Source organism: Gopherus flavomarginatus, chromosome 14 (genome assembly GCF_025201925.1).
Source record: "Gopherus flavomarginatus isolate rGopFla2 chromosome 14, rGopFla2.mat.asm, whole genome shotgun sequence".
In the NCBI taxonomy this organism is placed as follows: domain Eukaryota; kingdom Metazoa; phylum Chordata; order Testudines; family Testudinidae; genus Gopherus; species Gopherus flavomarginatus.
The window spans coordinates 26,224,441-26,243,357 of NC_066630.1; the positions used below are offsets into that span (position 1 = coordinate 26,224,441).

Below are 18,917 nucleotides of genomic sequence, written 5' to 3' on the forward strand. Positions count from 1 at the left end.
ATTCATCTTTTTTTAATATGGGTGACCAGAACTGTACACAACCTTCCAGATCAGGTCTTACCAGTGCCTTGTACAACGGCATTAATACTTCTCTCCCCCCATTAGAAATGCCTCACATGATACATTCTAACATCACATTTGACTTTTTCGCAGCCACATCTCATTGGTGGCTCCTTGTCATCCTGTGATTGACCAACACACCCAGGTCTTTCCCTCCTTCTGTGGCTTCCAACTGATAAGCCTCCAGCTTGTAGCAGAAATTCTTATTATTAGACCCTAAATGCATGACCTTACCCCTGTGTTTCATTCCATTTCTGTTTCTCTGGTCTTCAAGGTCATCCAGACCTAGCTCATTCAAAGTTGAAAAAACAATTAGGAGTTGAAAAAACAGGACAGCTTAGGCAGGAGAGAATGAGATCTAACTGAAGAACATGAGGGCAGTTTTTAAAAAGGTACAGTTATGAGCAGAATGAAGCCTTGTTTTGGATTGAGTTAAAACCTCATTTTATTGACACCCTTCAATTAATATAACCATAAGGATAATCCCCCACTTAGGACAAAAGGCGCATGAAAACAAACAGCACTTTTTTATGAGAATTGGGGGTGGGGGCGAATGCACAGAGAAAGAGAGGGAAAGAGAAACTAAGGGTACGTCTACACAGCAAATAAAAACTAGCATCTGGCTTGTGCCAGCTGACACAGGCTTGCAGGGCTCGGGTTGCAAGGCCGTTTTATTGCTGAGAGAAGTTCGTGTGTCAGGGGTACATGCTGAAAAAATTATTCTTGGTGCTGGGAGCAAGAGAAAACGTTCACTGCTATTTGATTCCTTCTTTGTTCAGAAAGACATTCCTTGTAAATAAACAAAATTGGACAAAGAAATACCTCGTTATCACCAGTTTCTCCTCCTAACTGGAACATCCCAGAGCCTCAAACTCTGACTAGCCACTCAGGTCAAAAGAAGGCAACACTAGTGTCAGGTGTGGGATTTAGTTTCCAAGGAGAAAGACGGTGAGTAGATACACTTGTTGGATCAAGAGGGAACAAATGATAGCAATGTTCACAGAAATGTAAGATGTCCAAATGGGTTTAAAGCAAGATCTAAAATAGGAGCTGGAGACTTCTCAAAAGGAATTAAGACAAGACCTAAAAGAGCTGCTAGAGGTTTGCCAGAAAGGACCGAAAGAAGACTTGCAGGCTGAGCTGAGATCCCTACTGGAGCAGCAACTACCAGACTGGGAAACCCAGCTGCAACACACCCACGCAGGAATGGTAAAATGGATTATGAGGTGACCAACAATCTGACTAACATTGACCAAAGCTTTTTTCATGAAATAGCAGAGACAAAAGAGGCTTTGGCCAATCTGGGAAATAGCTAACCAAGATGAGCTACAGTAAAGACTTAAGACACTGAATATTTCACTCCAGGAGGAAACGAAATGGTCACAGATCACAGAAGGCAGCTGACTGGATGTGGAATTGAGCCAGCCAGAGGACTTGGTAAGTCCAGACATTTACAGAGTTTTCTACCCCATTTAATCCACAGTGGCTAAACTATCCAGCTCAAATAATGCAATATCTTTGAGGGAAAAGCTCCTTGGGAGGCTTATTGGCTCAATTCAACATTACAGCTCAAATGAATAGTTGGGAAGAGGGAGAGAAAGGGTGGTTTCTAGCAGCCAGCTTGGGTGGGCCCAGCTCTGACAGTGCTGCAGAACTTACCTGCAGAAGAGAGACTGAGACCATGTCTACAGCAGCATAACTATGGCGTAGTAAGTATGCTGGCATTGCCCCATACTGTAAATGCAATTGACTACAATGGAGGGAGCTTTTCTGTTGCTATAGGAACACCACCTGCCTGAACAACAGTAGCTAGGTCCACTGAAGCATATGTCTATCAACTTAACTGCACCTACACAGGGAGATAGGTTGGCATTGATACGGCACTCACAGGTGTGGATTTTTCACACTGCTGAGCACCATAGCTGTGGATTTAAATTTTAACAGTAGACCAGGCCTGAGTTATCCAGACCTGGTACAAGCCCTAGATATATGGTTTGGAGCTAGCCATATATCTGAGCTGGCCACAGCACACAAGAGAGAGGAGAGTGAAACAAACAACCCGGCCTAAAGTGACACAGAACCTACAGAACTACTGTTATAAATTTTAGGCAGGCCAAAAAAGATCACCACAAATATCTAGTGGAAGCCTCTTTCCCAGTTCAGGAAACTGGGGAAACACAAAGCTCAAAGGGAAAAGCTTGGAGGTACAAGAATCAGATTCACAGTTTTACTTTAAATCTGGGCAGCTGAATAATAATCGAAGTTTGGCAAGTGATCGTGTAATAGGATCTGTAAAATTCACTGGGATGATGGACACTATTCTAAGCATATCAGTTATTAAACCAGACATGCTAAAAAGGCTAGGGAATCAGGGATCCATAACTGAACCACCTAATTGGTCTCAAATGGAGATAGTGATCATAGCAAGGGTACTCATCCAAAAACTGGCGAAGTTGCATTTAAAGACTGGACCTCTGGAATTCAAGCAAGAAGTCTGGGTGCCTGAAACAGTGCATAAACTAACAACTGGCTTGGATTTCATTATGGCTAACAACTGTGTAATCAATGCCAAGAAAGGTGTTTCTCAAATTCAGTCTGTGGAAATTCCCTGTAAAGATATGGCTCATGTGAGATAAATGATTTGCAGACAATTGGTATGCAGTGAATGAATTATCCTTCCCCTAGGGGAAGAAACCATTTTAATAGCTATATGCTGTGGCAGCTTTCCAGCAAGGGAAAGGTGGGGGAGTAGCTGAAACCTGTTTTGAGATCCAGGATCTTGGGGGAACCTTAACTGCTAAAGTTGTTATGGATCTGAAAGAACAACTGATTCCTGATCCTTTGTTGAATGTTTCTGACAAGCAGCAAATAGTAAAAAAGGAAATCATTTTTAGTTGAAAATGGCTCTTTTCCCGTCCTATACATGTTTCAAAACTCTCTTCACACTGGACACAGATGCTAGTGCTTACAGCTTGGGGGCTGGAATTTCAGCTTGGCTGGCCAATCCCAAATCTGAGAATGTGGCTGTGAAAACTGAGGCTGGAAAACTTGTTACAGCAGTGACTCCCCTATTCAAACAGGCAGGGTCTGCCTTCCCCAAACTCCACAGAAACAAAAGGCATTTTTCAAGGGCTGATTGCAAAAGGGTACCTCTCTGGTAATTGAAATAAAGTCTATCAGGGAGCAGAAATTTCCACAGGAGTCTGGTTGTGAATAAAAATAAATTTGGATTAGTGAGGTGAAACACCTTGAAGACAGACACCGTATATATGTACATAGTTAACCCTGTATCATTTTATTTGTTAAATTATTCCTTTTCTTTTGGTTTGAAACAGGTTACTGGGTGTCAACATTTTAGGCTTAATCAGGATGATGTGCCAAATCAGAGATGGGGGGAGTTTATAAAGGGTGTGAAACCTTGTTATAGGATGAGTTTAAATCTAATTGAGATTGACAGGTATGTCTGCACCCGTCAATTAACATAACTGTAAGGATAAGCCCCCACCCAGGAGTTTTTGCTGAGCAGTTAGCATGTGCATGTGTGTTCAAACAACATACACAGAAAAAGACAGCCTGAAAGAAAGCTGAAAGCGCAGATCTGACCCTGGAAGAAAGGTTTTTGGGTCAAGGTGCAGGTTGAAAAGAGTGTTCTTGGTGCTGGGAGTCAAAAAAAAAAAGAAAAAAAAAAGTTTCCTGCTATTTCATTCTTCTATGTTCAGAGGCACAGGATTACATGCATTCTTTGTAAATAAAAGAAGATTGCAAAGAACCACCCATCATCAATTTCTCCACCTAATTGACATCACCCCAGTGTCCCAAACATTGATGAGCCACTCAAGTCAACAAAGAGCAACAATACTTAGGGACCTAAAGAGGCAGATATGTGCTTCGGCAAGTGCTATTAGGCACTTAAGCAGTATGTGCTTAACTCCCATTGATTTTAATGAAAGGTAGGCACCTAATCTGCATAGATACTTACTGGCTTTTTCAAAAGCACCTATCTGCAATTCTAGGCATCTTAATATCTTCAAAAATCTAGCCCACATTGATCAGACATCAACTTATTAACTACAATTAATACTTTGTTTAATAAATCCATTTTAAATGCAAAAAAGTCTTTATGCTTACTTTTTTTGTGATGTGCCCAGCACATTTAAGGGAGTATTATTTAACTAATAAAAAAAATTAAAATGCTGGTTTTGTACATGTTTAATTTAATTCTAATTTCCATCCAATGCAGCTTGACACAAATCCCAAGTAAAAAATTATCTAGTACATAAGCATGCAATTTGCCATTTTATAGTATAATAAAAATGTAAAAATTAAGTGCATGTTAAGCTAGATAATTGCTTAAAAGGTATATAGACCCGTGGCTATAAAAAGTAGTGCTGAATTGTGTTAAAGGCTAAACTAGTTTTCTAATCAACATGTTTCTAACCAACCAATTTAGGAAAATAACTAAAAGCTGCAAACACAAAACAAGATTAAAATCAATTATTTAAATCATTGTTTCCTGATTTAAATCAAACCACCCTGCCTCAACTTACAATCAGAAAGTAACTTGTTATTCAAAAGAGCATTACAAAGGAGCAAAAGAAGGGCCCCAAGCCAAATATACCTGGTGCCTTTTTACAGATCACCTTTAAAATCTTCAAAACTCAAGTATGACTACATAGTTTGGCTTCCCAGAAGAGTCAGCATGAAAACTGAAGGTTTGTTTAAATATAATAATGCCTTTAGAGATATTTCTACATGCCAATATTCTTACCCAGTTTACATCCCCAATCCCAAAAACAGGGAGAAGGTTGAGAATAAGGGGGAAACAAGTGGTTTTCAGTTTGTTTTCCTTATAATTTACCATATCTGAAAAGCATCAGTTATATTCTTTACACAAACAGAAATTCAGTGGAAGTATTAGAACCTTCCTTTGAAACACTTCAAGCACACTGATGTTTAAAAAAATTGATCTATGTTCACCTTGTATTTCGCCCACTACCTCAAGTCAGGACACTGCCATTATCTGACATCTCCATTGTGCGCAGGTGCATACTCTTCTTAAAACATTGTTCATTCCACCTTATGGTTAGAATGTTTTAAGAAAATCTCAACCAAGTAGTTTGCTAGCTAATACATCAATATCTAGTTCTTGCCCTATTATTCAGTATCTCCTGGAAAAATTCAGGGAGCATTTGCCCATGCCTAAGGCATAGTAGTAATCTTATTACACGAGCAGTTATATATGCAATGAATGTTTATCTAGGTCATCTGTTCTATTCTTGGAAGAACTGTGATGTGATTATTCAGAAATTCCTCAAATGAAACAAAGACACTACCAAGAGATACAGTGGAACCTCAGAGCTACAAACACCTCCGGAATGGAGGTTGTTCAGAACTCTGAAATGTTCGTAACTCTGAACAAAATGTTATGGCTGTTCTTTCAAAAGTTTCCAACTAAACACTGACTTAATGCAGCTTTGAAACTTTACTATCCAGAAGAAAAATGCTGCTTTTAACTATCTTAATTTAAATGAAACAAGCACAAGAAACAGTTTCCTTACCTTGTCAAGTCTTTTTTTTAAACCTCCCTTCATTTTTTTTAATAGTTTATGTTTAACCCAGTATTGTACTATATTTGCCTTTTCTTTTTTTGTCTCTTCTGTAGCCCTACTGCGTACTTCCGGTTCCAAATGAGGTGTAGCGTTGAGTGGTCAGTTCATAACTTGGGTGTTCGTAACTCTGAGGTTCTATTGTATCTAGAAAGAGGTCCCTGTATGACTTGGCTTCCAAATTCTAGTGTCTTTTTAAAACAAAAACAATTCATGCTGAGATTTACTTATAACCAAATTAATCTGTAATACTATATATTACATGCATGCATTTTTTCATTACATACCTATGTAAGCATCTGCTTTAGTAAGAAGCACATTCTCTGGGACTTGGAAACTAATACCAACAACAAAGGGTAATCAAGGGAGGTCAACATTTAAATCTACAGGCTTTGAAACTGTTCAAGTTATTCTGATCCAAAATGTTAGCAACTTTAAAACTGTTAAAATAATTCAGCTAAAATTGTGCTGATTTCATTTTCAGTCCTCAATTTGTTACCAAGAAATCCATCAAAACACTCTTTCGTGAGACTTATGAAAATATGTAGCCTTCCGTGTAAATGCTGGGTATACCATTATACCATATAAATGTATATCTCCTTATTAAGGAATTAGATGCCACTATGTTAAGAGACACACTGGTAAAAATTATTAAATTGACACTAAATTGTAAGTGTCTGGGTTTCTTTTAAACAAACAAAGGACGGTTCATTCTTTCTCACAAAAGTTCATTTACTTTTTCTATGCACTGAACATATTCAGTAGAGCTATGTAAGATATTAAATCAGGATGACCTTCCAATCGCAAACTTAGCCCAATAATACCCATAAATAAAAGCAGACTGTTACCATGCACAAAGTCAGGCATAACACTGGTTGCAATGCAAAGTATCACCACACAGTGATGACATATGGAAGCAACAACTGCAAAATATAAGGATTCCTAAGAGAAAACTTAAAAGTATCAATCCATGAGCTGTAATTCCATCCAATCGTTAACTAAATATCTTTTTAATGAGTGCACGTAGCTTAGGTAAAGGAGAATTCTGCAATATTATGAAAACAGGACAACCTACCAGTGAAAACAGAACTATAAACCTTATCTTTCACGCTTTAATGAGCATGCATTCAGTGTGAGCTACAGAATACAATATTTAACTTTTGCTCTCTGGAATGTCAATTACAACCAAACATCACTCATAACCCATTGATAAAACAGATCCAGAAACATTTATAGAACTCATAGCCAATTTTGTTAGTGTTGTAGCTGTATTGGTCACAGGATATGAGACACACAAGGTGGGTGTGTAGTAACTTTTATTGGACCAACTTGTGTTGGGGGAAACAGAAGATTCTGAGCTCCATAGAGCTCTTCTTTCAGGTCTGGGAAAGGTAATCAGAGTGACAGATAAATTTCAAGGTGGAACAGATTATTAAGCATAAGGAGTAAACATGCTGCAAGAAATCATTGAAAATGAAGCAGGCAATTAACACCTCTACAATCATAAGACAAAGGAGAGTTAGTGGGTTACAGACTGCTATAATGAGACATAAAACCAGTGTCTCTATTGAACCCATAATTTTTGGTGTCTAGCAGAGTTATAAATTTAAGTTCCCAAGCTCATCTTTTGAAGGTGCTGTGCAGCTTTCCTTTGAGGATGAGGACAGAGGTCAGATACGGTGTGATCATTTTGTGAAAAGTGTTCACCCACTGGTAACAGGGTGTTTTTGGTTTTTTATAATTTTTCTGTGAGAGTTCACTGAAGAGCACAGGGATCGATTGACTAGTTTCACACACACAGCTGGTGTTCAGGCCTTTGATTCATGTTACAAGCATGAGCAGGATCCATGGATCTTGAAAGGTATGTTGTGGGGGGTAATCATCATAGCAGTAGTGGTGAAGTGGGCTGCAGGTTTTGCATCTATTGTTATGACAGCCCTGCAGTGGGCAATGTGGCACCATGTAGACAAGCCTTAAGAGTGTCTTTTTCTGGTTTATCTTCAGTAAATTAGAAGAAGGCATCCTTAGTCCAGAATAAGAACATCCATATGGGGAGTTATTCCAGAATAACCCTACTTTATTCTGGAATAACTTTAATACACAGCCAAGCCCAAGTGGGGGAAGGAAGGGAAGAGGGGACCATTGCCAGACCAGAAGACCAGGTAAGAGTAAAATGGCCAGAGGGACCTGGATTGACCAAACCACCAAAGCCTCTCAGAAATGAGGACGACTCCGAGGGAGGGAATGGCATATAGATATTCGTATAGTCTAAGGCCAGAAGATACTAACGTGATAATCTAGTTTTACCTCCTGCATCACACACACCATTGGAGTTTCCTGAATTAATTCCTATTTGAATTAGTGCATATCTTTTAGAAAGACCTCCAATCTTGATTTAAACATTGCCAGTAACGGAGAACTTAGTACAACCCTCAATAAAATTGTTCCAATGATTAATTACCATTACTGTTTAAAATGTACACCTAATTTCCAGTCTGGTTTTGTTTAGCTTCAGTATGAAGCCATTGGATCATTTTATACATTTATCTGCTAGAATGAAAAGCCTATTACCAAATATTTGTTCCTCATGTAGGTACTTATAGATGGTAATCAAGGTCGCCCCTTAACCTTCTCTTTGTTAGTCAAAATAGATTGAGCTCCTTGGATCTATCGCTGTAAAGCATGTATTCCATACTTCAATCATTTTTGTGACTCTTCTCTGAACCTTCTCCAATCTACAGTTTTCTTGAACATAGAATTGGACAGTGTTCCAGGAGTGGTTGACTCAGTGCCAAACACAGAGGTAATATACCACCCAACTCCTCAAGAGTTCCCCTTTTATGCACAGATCTACATATTTTGTGTGCTATCAGAGGCTGCATCTACATCGCACACTTCTTTCGGGGGCATGCCCTCCTAGCATGGTTATAAAGAGCAGTGTAGACTGTGAGGCAAGGCTTAGATGAGCAAAGACTCATCTGAAGGGTGACACGATTTTTCACTCGCCTAAGCCATGCTACTCCAGTTACACTGCCTCCCCACTGCTGGAGCTCTTCCACACCACAGGGAATGACTGACAGTGGAAAAAAGGCTCAGGGAATGGGGAGGCAGTTGGGAAAGGTCTCCCCCCGCCAGAGCCTTTTCTTACTGCAATAAAATGTTCCAGCAGTGAGGAGCTCCTGAAACCTTTTTCAACTGACTATTAATATAATATATGGAGATATACCTATCTCCTAGAACTGGAAGGGACCCTGAAAGGTTATTGAGTCCAGCCCCCTGTCTTGACTGGACCAAGTACTGATTTTGCCCCAGATCCCTAAGTGGCCCCCTCAAGGACTGAGCTCACAACCCTGGGTTTAGCAGGCCAATGCCCAAACCACTGAGCTATCCCTCCCCCCAGAGCCTTGCACTGATACATGGAGCTACACACAGTAGTGTGAAGACAGTATTCTTTTTGCTGTGATGTGTAGCTACAGTATACTACATGCCACTGCCACAGGTGTGTAGTATTGACGTAGCCAAAAAGTGAAGAGTGTGTATGTTAAGTTCTGGTACAAAGCCTATATTCCTTTTTTATCTGTCAAAAGTCTATTAAGGGTTAAACCACAACGGTGGAGTTCTGGTGAGATTATGCATAAACAAATGAGGGCTGAAGCACTGGTTCCAAAATCTAGGCAGCTAGACTGCAGAGTCTCCACTGCCAAGACAGGTTATTAGACCTGTAACACGTGTCTGAGTACCCTAGAACTAAGAATAGTCATCAGTCACTACCCAGACCTAGGGAGCTTAGCAACACACAGGACTCAGCAGTTGGATCTCTCACAACAGGCTGGTATTTGTTTAGAGGGAATGGAACTAAGCCAGGCTGTGACAGAGATCTTACTTTTTTATGACCCCTTTACATGGGAGTGCTTCACAATAGATCAGCAGCAGTCCAAACACACAAGTATTGCTACCAGGTGGCCACAATCATCAATTTAGGACTACAGTGGCCCACTGCTAAAAACCTAAAGGACCATACTGACAAAGGCTAACATGGCTCAAGGAACTCTCCACTTAGCCTGAATGAAGACAGACCTCTGACCAAAAGACTCCCAGGACTGGTGAGGAAGCTGAGGGAGCCAAGTGTTTGTTATTTTTTCTACATATCTGTAACTCTTGTGCTTTCAAAAAGAACGAGCATGTGTGTATAAATAGTTCCTCTGCAAAAACCTGTGTGTTCCTTATTTTAATTGTAACATGTCCCTGAAGGACACAATGATAAATCACAGAGTGACGTCAGAACAAGATGCAAGCCCACATTTAAAATGGTCATTCTGAAGTTGCTGGAACATATATATTCTTTTAAATAGATGAGAGAAGTTTTGGAATTTGATGTGGAATGTTTGTTTATTCTCCGTTAAATGAAATATTAGACTATTTACATCTTGCTGATATGCTACAGGTAAAACAAAAGAGCACTGAAGTGGTCTCAATTTATTATAATAATATATGCTCTTGCCGTAAGAGAGTTTATTGGTATTCCTACATCTCTGATCATCTTAAATTCCTAAGCATTTCATTTCTTAACACTTTCTACATATACATCAGTGCTGCTCCTTAACTCAGGATTACTTCCAAGTAACTTTCCCTGATTTTCTGTTCACTAGTGCTAAGTGTGCTATTTTTGCAGTGCTTCTAGTGCCTACTGACCTGCAGAGAATGCTGTTTATGAACTATATTCATGAAAATAAATGGGGCTTTACCTCATAAATAACAGGGACTGCTTTAGTGCTCTTTACCCAAAAATATCACCCTGAGGTACAGCGAACAAAAACAGACTGGACTGTTGGCTCCTTAAACAACCACATTACACAAAAAGCTTCAGGATTCCTTGAAACCTAAAAAAAAAAAGGTAGTATCATTTGCAAGTATGATCTAGTCTTTAGGGTGCTAGCCTGGGACTCAGGCAACCTGGGTTCAAGTCCCTACTCACCCACAAATTTTCTGTGTGACCTTGGGCAAGTCAGTGTGCCTCAGCTCTCCATCTGAAAACTGGGGATAATAGTACTGCCTACCTCACAGGGATGTTCAAATATATTAGTGATATGGCAAGCTCAGTACTAGAGCAAACACACAAGATAGAAACAGAGTTCCGAAGGATTGAAGGCTCAGGATATTGGTAATGGGAACACTGAACACTAACCATTTTAGATCATGTATTCAAATCTAGCCCAGTTTGGTAGTAACCAAAAGTCACTGCTGTCTGATGACCTATGCAAAGTGAGTTCGCAGTCTCAGTCCTATTGTTCAAGTAAACTGTTTCCAAGCATTCCACTTGCCCAGAAGAGAAGCTAACACCCAAACGGACATCAGCACTGAACTATACTCAGGCCTAATAATGGTCTCTCTAAGGCCTGGTCTACACTAGGGGAGGGGGGGAACAATCTAAGATAAGCAACTTCAGCTACGAGAATAGCGTAGTTGAAGTCGACGCATCTTAGATGAACTTAGAATCACTTACGTCACATCCTCGTGGTGCGGGATTGACGGCCGCCGCTCCCCCGTCCACTTTGCTTCCGCCTACTGCTGAGCTGGAGTTCAGCAGTCGACGGGAGAGTGAGATCAGGGATCGATTTATCACGTCTACATTACACACGATAAATCAATCCCCAAAAGATCAATCGCTACCCACCGATCCAGCGGGTAGTGTAGACGTACCCTAAGTCATGGATGAGGAAAACTGGAAGAAGTTTACAACATCCTCCCTCATCAACTGTCTTGTATCCACCCTGAAGATTAAAAAAAGCTTCAGATTACAGGTCTGGCAATTTACCATCTTTATTTTAGGGAGTGCTGGTAGCAACCTCTCTATATAGGCTAACACTTTTAAAAAATTCTTGACCTTTTTTGTGAAGTTCTAAGCACAGGTTCCATTGTTTGAGACTGGCCTTTCAAATTCAGCGAGGAGAAAGCCCTTGGGTTAGAGGAGTGTATTTTCTTTGTCCCAGGATATTTTGTTCAGATTTAGCCAAATTATAAACTGTTAAAAATCACCTTTTCACTTCTCTCTTGCATTGCTCAGGAAAACTGGCAGAATTAAGGTTGTACGAGCATTATAAATTCTGCATTTTCTAACTTCTGAGTCCTTAAATTTGCAACCTAGAAGGATGTTTTAACAGTTTGGGGGGTTTTTTGATGTGGTTTCTTTTGTTTGTTTGGGGGGTAATTATAAGGATATTACAACTTACTTGGAAGTTTTGTACTGAAAAGTGACTGAAAATGGCATCAGTTATGTACCAAACATGCTCATTTTACAAGTAAAACAAGGTTTTTTCTGTCAGCCCTACAAACTCAACCTGTTCTGCCAGACTACCCTCTCAGTCACACCTGTGTAACTGATATTCATTTTGTGTAACCCCATTGCCATCAATGTTGCACAGATGTAAGCAATTAGAATGCTATAAACCCATGGTTTTCAACATGATGTCCACAGACTATGTCTAAGGGGTCCACAAAAGGTTGCCGTTACCACAGAACAGTGGTTTTCAACCTGTGGTCTGCAGACCTTTGGGGGTCCACAGATTGTCTAAAATTTCCAAAGGGGTCCACACCTCTATTCAAAGTGTTTAGGGGTCCGCAAATGAAAAAAGATTGAAAAACACTGTTATAAACAATTATGTTGATGCACAAGAAGGAACAGAATCTAGCTCTCACCTATGTTGAGTCTTCAGTGCTATAGGGAATAAAGAGTTTTAAAATCATATTTTGATAACTAAAAATAAGCAAGTGTGTCTCCGAATACATAAAAAGAGCAAAACTGTTGAGTAAGATGCCATTTTTACAGCTACTTATCAGAAAAGAATCATACTTTAAGGATGAGGGGGAAAAGAAAATATTAGGGCCCTGTCTACACAGAAAAGTTGCACTTGCTTAACTAAAACTGACTTTTAAATTGATTTAAACTAGTGCAACTTGTGTTCAGACAAGGAATCTGCCCCCGATCCTAGATGAATTCTATGCAGGTGTACCCCTGTGTATCCCTGTGCCTGTGTAGAACATCACTGAAGTTAATGGGGCTCCACTCACACAGAACTCATGGCAAGACGAAGGCCTTAGTAACAAGTTATACATCAGATTTCAAGTGTATCTATGGAAAAACATCACAATACATTTGAATATATTAGTTTGTTCCTGATTATTCTTATTAGCACTTTTTAAAAAACTTAATTTTTGTAAACTTTCCTAATGCCATGTTTCTCAAAAGATTTCAGAACTGCATCTACTTGGGGAAAATATAAATCAGAATGTTTTGCTAAATAGGAAAGTCACAATGAAGCCATGACAATCTACCATCTCAAGCAGACATTTAAATTTGAGGTTCATTGCACTGACTGAATGACCATAGCCTGCAGGACCTTGCACCCCCAGTGTCTCAGTGGGCAGTAATTTGTAAAAGACCACCAACTTCACTATTCTACCTTTTCAAAACGTTAATTTATTAATAGAGAATAATGATTAAGCATTGCACTTTAAAAGTTATGCTGTTTTTGAGCTATAAAAACAGGCAAAGCATACAAATGCTGATAAATTTATTTTAAAATTCCCTTTCAGACCAAGACCTTATATCAAGTTTCACCCTACAGCAAATTTTAATGAGATTTATAAAAAAGGAGCTTACCACAGTAAAGCTAATAGAGAATTTCTCTAAATACAGAAGCAAAGATTGTGATTTATAGTAAATGGGAACAATAAAGATAAGCATTTCAACATACCTACATCATCAAGCAAGGCACCATCCACAGGAAATTATGTTAAGTAATTTACTCTGAAGTTTTTTTCCTCCTTTACAATTCAATAGCAAGTTTTAAAACTCATCCCTGTAAATCAAAATCATTTAACTCTCTAGACAATCTGCACATTAATCACGCTTAGCAAGGACATTTCCTTCGCAAATCTGAAGCCACTCTTCTGAATGCAGCTGTTTGAGAATACATCATAAACAGTATGTAAATGCCACTCAAACAAACTTTCTTCCCTTTCAGAATATCCACAATTTAGTGCACAGTGTTCAAAATTCAACACTTACCCCCGACTCATTTGAAAATCTGTTGCAGTCACATTCTGCAGTATTAGAGTCTGATTTAGGATCCCTTGTATAACCATAAAATTCATTGAGTATAATGCACAATAAATGCCAGAGCAGACCTTTAAAAGGTGAACTGAAAGGCTTTATACTTGCCAACACCAAAGACCGAAGTTCAAAGTTCTGTTGTCTTTCAAGAGCAGATGACATCACCAATAGCTTAAGTAATGCAAGGTGCTGCACTCTGCTTGCTTTGCTGTGTGTGTTCACATGGTCATCAACTAATACAGGAAAATATACAGAATTGCGACCTCAGGTCAGACAGACAAAAGGAGGAAACGGTCAGCTATTATTTTAAAATGTACTTGCCTACATATATTTTGTACCAGTTTTACTACACAGAAATATGAATTATAATAAATGTTTGATACAATTCCAGATATAGAAAAACAAAGTGAGCTAGATTCTGCAGTTTTCACACTAAACCATTTTTCACTGGGGAAATAAAGTAATTTGTAATTCTATATTCAATTCTCAGCACAATGATGAATGTTGTGATACCACCACAGACATACACTCCTCCCCCACCTACATCACCAACCACAAGAAAACAAAGTGCATGTATTCAGGGTTAATTGTACTTATTTAGCTCTTTATATGATAAAAGCACTTTAGTAATATTAACCAGGTCACACAACGTCATAGAGAGATGGTTAAGAATCCCCATTTTACAGATAATGGTAATAAGTCGTGCAGTTGAAATGACTTGCCCAAAGCCATACAGAAAATCAGTGCACAGTCTGGATTAGAATTTAGGAGTTACTACAGGTAAGGTACTGTAAAAGAGCAAACTATGCATCAGTGCTATTTAGGTATTGAAGCTGTTTGTTTTACACTAAAAACACTTCAAAAAATGTTGACAGTATATCCCTAAGTAAATTTCAATAAGTTATGAAATGCCCCAAATCATGGAATTAAAAGCTCTTTTGCCACTGAGAAGTATGTGCTAATTGAATGACAGATCAGGTAAACCCGTACTATTACCTGGAAATGTGACTACCCAGTGTTGTTTGTATTTTACTGATTGTGTTGTAATATAGTATATGCTGGGGAGATTATTTGGCTGCACCCAATTAAGACCCTTACAAAAATATACAAGTGAACAACATTTCTTTAAAGATAAAAGTTGCATGTATACCTCAGAAGTTTACAACCTGACAATCACAGAAAATTGCTTGAAAAGGGTCACTGTACAAGATATTGACATGTCTTTACCTTTGTAACTAAGAAACCTTAACTTAGTAGAACTAAAAGACACAGAAGTTTAACTTATATCAGGTTATGTTTTCACTTAGATTTAACTAAATTTTAAGATTGATTGCTACTGTCCACTAGCTCAAGTTAAAGAGAATTGCTGCAGTCACCTTTTAGTGATGGATAAGAACATTAGTTTACATCCAGATTAATTAAATTATCTTATTTACACAATTAGTTCAGTTTCCACATTAACAGATCAGCATAAAATGGGTTGCAAAACTAAAATTACTTTGACTTATCTATTAAATGTATTCTCTAAATTTGTTTTATAATTAACTAAACAACTTCCTCATAAAGATCCATATTACTCCCAAATGACTGTATAGTAATTTATAGATCGTAGCAGGTACTCCTTCACTATTTCTTAGGACAAGTGCTTCATTAAGAGGATTGTAAGTCAAATTCCTCAAACCTTCAGGCTCATTAGACCATGTAAAAGATTTAGGGGTGAGCAGAGGCTCCACCAAGCCTTTGGTCTCTCCAGCAACAGAGCTAGCCTCATTGCTCTATTTGTCTGCTTATCCCATGACCCTTCCCATACTTTCTTCCATGCTGAACCCAAGGTACAGAATATCTTTCATGAGCTGCAAACCCACAAAGCCATGACCCTCATTTAAAACTTTCCTGAGCTCCTCACTTCTGACTTACAGAGAAGAAACTAGCTATGTCTACTAGTTTAGCTCATGAGTGAACTGTTCATGGGAGGAAAAAGAGATAAGTACACTAAAACTGGGAATATGGTAGAGAGGGCTGGATTGTAGAAGGAGGATGTGGGAAGAGTAGTTTAGTATATTTATCTTTAAATAAACAAAGTAATTCATAAGATGTTTGCCTACTATGCAAAGGAACTGTTTCTCCCACCTTTCCTCTTTTTATTTTTAATCTGTACACTGCTCTGAGACTCTCTTCCTCTGTGTTTGATGAGTGGTTATATTTTGTTTATTACTACAAACAGTAATAACATATCACTGCAGACTAGACAGTGCTAATTAAAAGTGTAGAGTAGTAGGGAGAAATGGAAGAGTAAAGCAGCAGTGCTGCAGGTTTGGGTTGCTGGGACCATAGGGAGGAAGGGCAGAGTGATGGAAGGGATGAGCAGAACTCCCCTATCTTCCTCCCAGGGGAGGAAGGGGAGATAAGAGAATGGAGACGTTGGATCTCACAGGAATTGCCACATGGGATCAGATCCTTGGCCCAGCTAGTCCAGTATCACAGAAGCCCATCTGAGCGGAATCCATGGGGGAGTGGGTGATGGGAGCGGGCAGAGGCTCCCTGGCCTTTGGTTTCACTGAGACCCCCCCTGAGACGGGGCTTAGCAGCTCTCCCCCACACTCAAGCCCTCTCACTCCCAGACACGCTGCGGCCCTGCTGACCTTCGCCCTGCCGGCTGCGAGCTCCGAGCTCGGCTCCACTCCCGCAACACAGACACAAAGCGCACGAGTCAACGAGGCCGGGCTCACAAAGGGGCAGCCCCGGAGGCGGAGCGGCGCCTCCACCGCGCCCCGGGGGCCCACACAGGGCTTCAAAACAAACCCCTTCGTCCGCAGCCAGCAGGCGAGCTCCAGGCTGCCTCGGACTGGCGACAGAGGCGAGCTCGCCTTCCCCGGGGGCACAGGCAGCCGCCCGGCCCCCAGAGCCGAACTCGGCACAGGCTCGCTTTCCCTAGCCACGGAGACTCGGGCCTGGCGCCGAAACGGGGACCCCAGGCCCGTCCTTCAGCGCCGCGCCCGAGGCACCCCTTGCCCCTCGCAGCCGGAGCCCGGGGCGCGTCGGGCTGGCTGCTCCCGGGAAGAGGAAGCCGGGCGCCGAGGCTGGGCTTAGGCCGCGGCGGGGCCTTGTCCCGAGTCTCCTCTGCAGCCGCGGCGACTCTCCCGCCCTTGGGGCTCGGGACGGGGCCTCTCCCGGGCGCGGCGCCCGCCAGCCTCCCGCGGGGACCGAGGAGAGGAAGGCCGCCGCGAGAGATCCCGTCCCCTCAGCGGCCGCCCGGCCGGTCTCCCTCCCCGCTCACCTGTGGGCGCTGGGCGGGACCACGCTGCAAGCGGCCTGGCTCCCCCTTACCGTCCCGGCTGCGGGGCGACTCGCTGCGAGGCTCTCGCCGACACGGCTGGGGCCCGGCCCGACAAACCAACCGCTCGCTCCTTCCCTCCCGCCCGCCGCCGGCCGAGGAGACACCGCCACGCACGGGAGCGCGCCGGCCGCGATGCACAGTCCGCCAGCGAGGCGCGCTCCCAGGTCCCGACGCGGGCGGCGGAGGCGCGCACCCGGTAGCTGCCTCCGCGCACGCGCACCCAGCCCGCTGGCTTCTCCTAGGCCCCGCCAGCCTCCTGGGGCCCGCTCGTGACCTCATCGCGGGCCGGTGATCTCACGAGCCGGGCACCTTGGCACCCCCATACTCGTGCCCCCCCAGCACCTCAGGCAGCCCCCCAAACAGGGGTCACCCAGAGCTCTACAGAGTGCGCACCTGGGACTACAGCAGGTCCCTCCCATTCCCAGGGGGTCCCCCATGCCCCACGTGTGTTGTTTTTTACCCCCCGTTAGGCAGTGGAGCCCACGAAGGGCAGCCTTGTCACCTATTCTCCATCAGCCTAGCTCTCTCAGGACCACGTCAGATCCCCCGTGGGGCTGAAAAGCAGTTTCTGCCCCTCCGTGTCTTGACACAATGACGGTTTTGTGTCCCCAGTCCTGCTGTGCCATTGGGTTCTTATCACATGGACGTGGCCCATTAGTTTGCCTCAAAAAGTGCTGAGCCTTCCTGTTCTGATGTTCACAGAGTCCCATATGACTTCAGGTCACTAGCCCTGCCCCCCTTGCAGACTCTGCACTTGTTCTGCACCTCTTATTGTCTCACTTTAATGATTGACTTGTTTTCTGTTATCAGGTACCTCTACACAGCAAATGATTGTCATACAGGCTACATACGTACCCTGAATATGTCCCTGGCAGTACTGAGGCAGCTAGCCTGGAGCTGAAGCCTGTCCTACTGCATCTTTACTGCTATTATTACCTAAAGCTAGCACAAATATGCCTACCTGCATTATAATTACAGCTTCATTTACTGTGTATGCTTACCCTTGGTTTTCAATTCTGTTAAGGCAAAAATTTATAATGTATGAGTTGTAAACATGGTAGTTGCTCCAAATTGCTAATTACATGATAGCACTCCTAAGTGTGATGTCGAAAATCCATTAAAAGATCCCTGTGCCAAGGGTCTTCATCCTGCAATTGATCTGTACAAGCAAATATTTAGGTGGATGTCTGCATGAATCTGGGACCACAGATCAGGTCCCAAATTAAGAGTTCCATGGCAAAACACCCCAGCTTTATAGTTGTAAATTCCCATTTGAGTCGATGCATTTTGCAATGTCATCCTGTAATCATTAGTCCATAAGTGGTGTTATCATTTGATGAAAGAACAGGAGTACTTGTGGCACCTTAGAGACTAGCAAATTTATCTGAGCATAAGCTTTCGTGGGCTATAGCCCACTGCATCAGATGCATAGAATGAAACATATAATAAGAGTATATGTACACACACACACACACACACACACACACACACACACGATGCCATACCAGCTCTAAGAGGCTAATTAATTAAGATGACCTATTATCAGCTGGAAAAAAACTTTTGTAGTGATAATTAAGATGGTCAATTACAGACAGTTGACAAGAGGTTAAGGATAGTTATGATAAGGAAATAGATTCAAGTAGTGTAATGACTCAGCCACTCCCAGTCTCTATTCAAGCCAGAGTTAATGATATCTAATTTGCAAATCAATTCAAGCTCAAGAGTTTCTCTTTGGAGTCTGTTTTTGAAGTTTTTCTGTTGCAAAATTGCTACCTTCGAGTCTGTTACTGAGTGGCCAGAG

The 18,917-nt window shown here is 41.5% G+C and overlaps 1 protein-coding gene across 5 annotated transcripts in view; it reads right to left on the reverse strand.

Annotated features, from left to right (window-relative positions):
- The window catches only part of SIAH1 (siah E3 ubiquitin protein ligase 1), a 38,645-nt gene extending 21,403 nt beyond the window's left edge, over positions 1 to 17,242 (reverse strand). Inside the window, exons 1-2 of one of the 5 annotated variants that reach the window (XM_050923104.1) lie at positions 17,107 to 17,242; positions 13,735 to 14,012 (exon numbers count right to left, since the gene is read on the reverse strand). The gene's annotated coding sequence lies outside the window, so the exon portion shown is untranslated. Of the gene's footprint in view, positions 1 to 10,411; positions 10,968 to 13,734; positions 14,013 to 17,056 lie in introns of those variants that run through there. The other 4 variants (XM_050923101.1, XM_050923102.1, XM_050923099.1 and 1 more) reach the window with 4 other exon arrangements.
- Between the last annotated feature and the right edge of the window lie 1,675 nt (positions 17,243 to 18,917).